Source organism: Triticum aestivum, chromosome 1A (assembly GCF_018294505.1).
Source record: "Triticum aestivum cultivar Chinese Spring chromosome 1A, IWGSC CS RefSeq v2.1, whole genome shotgun sequence".
Taxonomy (NCBI): Eukaryota; Viridiplantae; Streptophyta; class Magnoliopsida; order Poales; family Poaceae; genus Triticum; species Triticum aestivum.
In genome coordinates this window covers 270,048,114-270,054,192 of record NC_057794.1, presented here as the reverse complement: position 1 = coordinate 270,054,192, position 6,079 = coordinate 270,048,114, and positions in this window count along the sequence as shown.

Sequence of the window (6,079 nt, the reverse complement as noted above, 5' to 3'; positions counted from 1 at the left end):
TTTCTTTTTAATTACTACTACAGGCATGGAAAGTAAACTAACTAAAAGCTACAACTATTTTTTTGTTTTTCTTAAGGTTTATCAAACACACAAGAAGAAAGCATAAAAAGGAAAATAAACTAGCATGTATATTACAATGAAAAAGTATGAGCACCGACAACTAGCATGATTGTGTGAACATGAATGTAATGTCGGTGAGAAATACGTACTCCCCCAAGCTTAGGCTTTTGGCCTAAGTTGGTCTATGGCCACGGCTGGCCTGGCGGATATCCAAAGTTGTAGTTGGGTTCGTACTAAGATGCAGCGGCAATTGCCTAATGAGCTGCAGCTTGGAGGCGAGCTGTTCCCGCCCTCCTCTCGTACTCGGTCGCCTCCTCCCTGGTTATAACATATCTCCCCTTTGCCTGAAAGTCAAAGATGGTAGGAGCAGGGAGAGTGACATGATAGGTGTGTCGTCTATCAAAGATTAGTCGGTACTGGAGGAACTGATCGTTCCTCTCAACAAACTGATGACGTACCATAGCATCATAATCTAAATAAGTAGGAGGCAACTCAATATCATATCCACATATGGGTATCTCAAGAAAGTTAGCTATACGAGTTGCATAAATTCCACCAAAGAAATCTCCATGAATACGATTACTATGCAACCTACATGCAATAATAGCCCCCAAGTTGTATTGTTTATCTCCTAAAACAACGCTCCTGAGAACGCTGAGATCAGGTACACACATGTGACATGCTTCATCTTTACCGTTTATGCACCTTCCTATGAAGAGAGCAAAATAATGTATAGCAGGAAAATGAATGCTCCCTATGGTGGCTTGTGTTACATCTCTAGATTTCCCCAGAGTTATACTAGCAAGAAAATCTCTAAATTCAGATTTGTGAGGTTCACTAACATCACCCCACTGTGGAAATCTCTAAATCATCTAAGTCCATTGTATAAGATTTATCATAAAGATCAAACAAGACAGTGTGAGAATTATGTGAAGATGAAAATTTGAACCTTCTCACAAAGGAATTGGTTAGGTGATAGTATTGGCGGCACTTATTTGCATCGAAGCTCTCAAGATCAGCATTACGCACATATGCTTCAAATTCCTCCTTGATTCCTGCTCGAATCATGAAGTCCTCTGACGGCCATTCACACGGCCGCACTTGAGCTTCTCTTGGTGGTTCCTCGTCTGCATTGTGTATTGCGGGTCTGGGTCCTTGCTTCCTTGAAGAACCACCTTGGTACATTTTCCTAAACATATTTCTTCCTCTGATTTTTTTTGAAATTTTTAGTAACTCAAAATAAAAGTGAACCAAACTCAACAAAATTGATAGCAACTACTCCTGCAAGTGCCTAGAGGATATATCATGCATTAAAACTATTTTTGACCATATAAATTTGACATGCAAGCTCAAGAACAGGGTCACCTAAGCAGCAAAATTTTGCAATGAATAAAGCACTAGAACAAAAACTAATTGGACCATTGGAGGAGTCACATACCAAAGAACAATCCCCCAAAGCAGTTTTGTGAATGGAGCTTTGAGCAAGGAGATCGAAAATGGCAGCAAGATGAGCTTGGACTCGGGTTTGAGCTGGCTAGTGATTTTTTGGGAGGAAGAAGGAGTGTGTGGTAGCTGGAATAAGTGGAGGGGAGCCACCATGGGCCCACGAGGCAGGGGGCGCGCCCTCCACCCTCGTGGCCAGATGCTTGCCCCCCTGCTGTGTTCTCAGTGCTAGATATTCTCAAATATTCTAGAAAAAACATATTTAATTTTCAGGGCATTTGGAGAACTTTTATTTTTGGGGTTTTTTTTATTGCATGGATAATTTAGAAAATAGACATAAAAATACTATTTTTGCTTTATTTAATATAAATACCAGAAAGTAAAAAGAGGGTACAGAGATTTGTGCCTTCTAACTTCATCCATCTCATGCTCATCAGAAGGAATCCGCTAACAAGGTTGATCAAGTCTTGTTAACAAACTCATTCCGAATAACATGGAACCACAGAAATTTCGAATAACACTAGGTTACCTCAACAGGGATATGCATGTCCCCAACAATAAGAATATCATATTTCTTCTTGAGAGTAGGAAGAGGAAATTCAAAACCTCCAATAGTAATTGTTGAAATTTTTCTAATAGAATTGATACTATGGACTTGAGGTTGTTTCCTTGGAAAGTGTACCGTTTGCTCATAATCATTAACATGAAAAGTGACATTGCCTTTGGTGCAATCAATAACAGCCCCTGCAGTATTCAAAAAGGGTCTTCCAAGAATAATAGACATACTATCGTCCTCGGGAATATCAAGAATAACAAAGTCCGTTAAAATAGTAACGTTTGCAACCACAACAGGCACATCCTCACAAATGCCGACAGGTATAGCGGTTGATTTATCAGCCATTTGCAAAGATATTTCAGAAGGTATCAACTTATTCAAATCAAGTCTATGATATAAAGAGAGAGGCATAACACTAACACCGACTCCAAGATCACATAAAGCAGTTTTAACATAGTTTCTTTTAATGGAGCATGGTATAGTTGGTACTCCTGGATCTCCAAGTTTCTTTGGCATTCCACCCTTAAAAGTATAATTAGCAAGCATGGTGGAAATTTCAGCCTCTGGTATCTTTCTTTTATTAGTTACAATTTCTTTCATGTATTTAGCATAATGATTCATTTTAAGCATATCAGTCAAACACATACGCAAAAAGATAGGTCTAATCATTTCAGCAAAGTGCTCAAAATCCTCATCATCCTTTTTCTTGGATGGTTTAGGAGGAAAAGGCATGGGTTTCTGAACCCATGGTTCTCTTTCCTTACTGTGCTTCCTAGCAACAAAGTATCTCTTATCATAACGTTGATTCTTTGATTGTGGGTTGTCAAGATCAACAGCATGTTCAATCTCTACATCATTGTCATTGCTAGGTTGAGCATCAACATGAACATCATCATTAACATTATCACTAGGTTCATGTTCATTACCATATTGTGTTTCAGCATCAGAAATAGAAATATCATTGGGATTCTCAGGTGTGTCAACAACAGGTTCACTAGAAGTGTGCAAAGTCCTATCGTTTTTCTTTTTCTTCCTTTTAGAAGGACTAGGTGCATCTGCATTAGCTCTCTGAGAATCTTGCTCAATTCTCTTAGGGTGTCCCTTAGGATACAAAGGTTCCTGAGTCACTTTACCTCCTCTAGATGCAACTCTAATAGCAAAGTCATTATTCTTACCGAGGGAGTCCTGGATTAGGGGGTCTCCGGACAGCCGGACTATCTCCATTGGCCGGACTATTAGACTATCAAGATACAAGATTGAAGACTTCGTCTCGTGTCCGGATGGGACTCTACTTGGCGTGGAAGGCAAGCTAGGAAATACGGATATGGATATCTCCTCCTTTGTAACCGACCTTGTGTAACCCTAACCCTCTCCGTGTCTATATAAACCGAAGGGTTTTAGTCTGTAGGACGACAACCGTAACATACAATCATACCATAGGCTAGCTTCTAGGGTTTAGCCTCTCTGATCTCGTGGTAGATCTACTCTTGTACTACCCATATCATCAATATCAATCAAGCAGGACGTAGGGTTTTACCTCCATCAAGAGGGCCCGAACCTGGGTAAAACATCGTGTCCCCTGCCTCCTGTTACCATCCGGCCTAGACGCACAGTTCGGGACCCCCTACCCGAGATCCGCCGGTTTTAACACCGACATTGGTGCTTTCATTGAGAGTTCCTTTGCGTTGTCGCCGTTAGGCTTGATGGCTCCTACTATCATTGATAGTGATGCGGTCCAAGGTGAGACTTTTCTCCACGGGAAGATCTTCACATTTTGTGGCTTTGCACTGCGGGCTAATTCGCTTGGCCATCTGGAGCAGGTTGAAAGCTACGCCCCTGGCCATCAGGTCAGATTTGGAAGTTTGAACTACACGACCGACATCCGTGGAGACTTGATCTTCGACGGATTCGAGCCACAGCCGGGCGCGCCGCACTGTCACGATGGGTATGACCTAGCTCTGCAGCCGAACAGTACCCCAGAGGCTGTGCCTGCATCAGCTTCAACCCTTAGCTTGGAGCCAACTGTGCCAGTCGAGGACGGGTGGTTAGACACCGCCTCAGGGGCTGCAGTCTCAACGATGATCAAGCTGAACACCAGCCTAACCCTCTGCGCAGCCCGTGACTCCAAGGTGTCGGATTCTTTTCCGGACTCCGAACCATCCGCGCCCTGCCAATCAAATCCGATTGGGTGCCGATCATGGAATTCACCGCCGCGGATATCTTTCAGCACTCGCCCTTCGGTGACATTGTGAATTCACTAAGGTCTCTCTCTTTGTCAGGAGAGCCCTGGCCGGATTATGTCCAACAGGATTGGGATGCGGACGACGAAGAAATTCGATGCCCACCCACCACCCACTTCGTAGCCACTGTCGATGATTTAACCGACATGCTCAACTCGAAAGACATCGATGGTATGGACGACGATGTAGGAGACGAACATGAACCAGCACCTATAAGGCACTGGAAATCCACCTCGTATATGACATATACATGGTGGATACACCCAAAGAGGGCAATGGCGACGGGATGGCGGAAGATGACCCCTCCAAGAAGCAACCCAAACGCCGACGTCAGCGGCGCCGCTCTAAGTCCCGCCAAAGCAAAAGTGGTGATACCGGCACAGGAGATAATAACCCTCCGGATAGTGCCGAAGAAAACAACAGACCCCTCCAGCAAGATTTAGAGCAGGAGGATGGAGGAGCCAGCTCTCCCGAGAGAGCGGCAGACGGAGAGGAGGAGGATGACAATTACATCCCCCCTCCGAAGACGAGGCAAGCCTCGGCGACGATGAATTCGCCGTACCAGAGGATCCCGTCGAACAAGAGCGCTTCAAGCGCCGGCTTATGGCCACGGCAAATAGCCTGAAGAAAAAGCAGCAGCAGCTTCAAGCTGATCAAGATCTGCTAGCTGACAAATGGACTGAAGTCCTCGCGGCCGAGGAATATAAACTCGAGCGCCCCTCCAAGAGTTACCCAAGGCGCAGGTTACTACCCCGACTGGAGGAAGAAGCGTATGATACGGCTGATCGGCCACCTCGTGGCCGCGATAGAGAGGCATTCCAGCCAAAAGCTCAGCCTCCACCCCAACGCCATTCAAATAAAAAGGCATGGGGAGATACGCCAGACCTGCGAGACATATTGGAGGACAAGGCAAAGCATTCAAGATCGATCTACGGATCACGAGGGCGCACCACTCTGCGAGACGACAAACGTCATGCCGGATACAGTAAAAGCAAATCCGGTCGGGCCGAACACAGCGGGCAAGACCCATTCGAGCTGCGTCGCGATATAGCCCAATACAGAGGCGCCGCACACCCCTTATGCTTCACAGACGAAGTAATGGAACATCAATTCCCAGAAGGTTTCAAACCTGTAAATATTGAATCATACGACGGCACAACAGATCCCGCAGTATGGATTGAGGATTTCCTCCTCCACATCCACATGGCCCGTGGCGATGACTTACACGCCATCAAATACCTCCCACTAAAGCTCAAAGGACCAGCGCGGCATTGGCTTAACAGCTTGCCAGCGGACTCCATTAGCTGTTGGGAAGATCTGGAAGCCACATTCCTCGACAACTTTCAGGGCACTTATGTGCGACCACCAGACGCCGATGATTTGAGCCACATAATTCAGCAGCCAGAAGAGTCGGCCAGGCAATTCTGGACTCGGTTCCTTACAAAGAAAAATCAAATCATCGACTGTCCGGATGCGGAGGCCTTAGCGGCTTTCAAGCACAACATCCGAGACGAGTGGCTAGCCCGGCACCTTGGTCAGGAAAAGCCGAAATCTATGGCAGCTCTCACGACGCTCATGACCCGCTTTTGTGCGGGAGAAGACAGCTGGCTGGCTCGCAGTAATAACATATCAAAGAACCATGGTACCTCAGATACCAAGGACGGCAATAGCAGGTCACGTCGCAACAAGCATAAGCGCCGCATTAACAGCGAAAATACTGAGGATACGGCAGTCAATGCCGGATTCAAAGGCTCTAAACCCGGTCAGCGGAAAAAGCCAT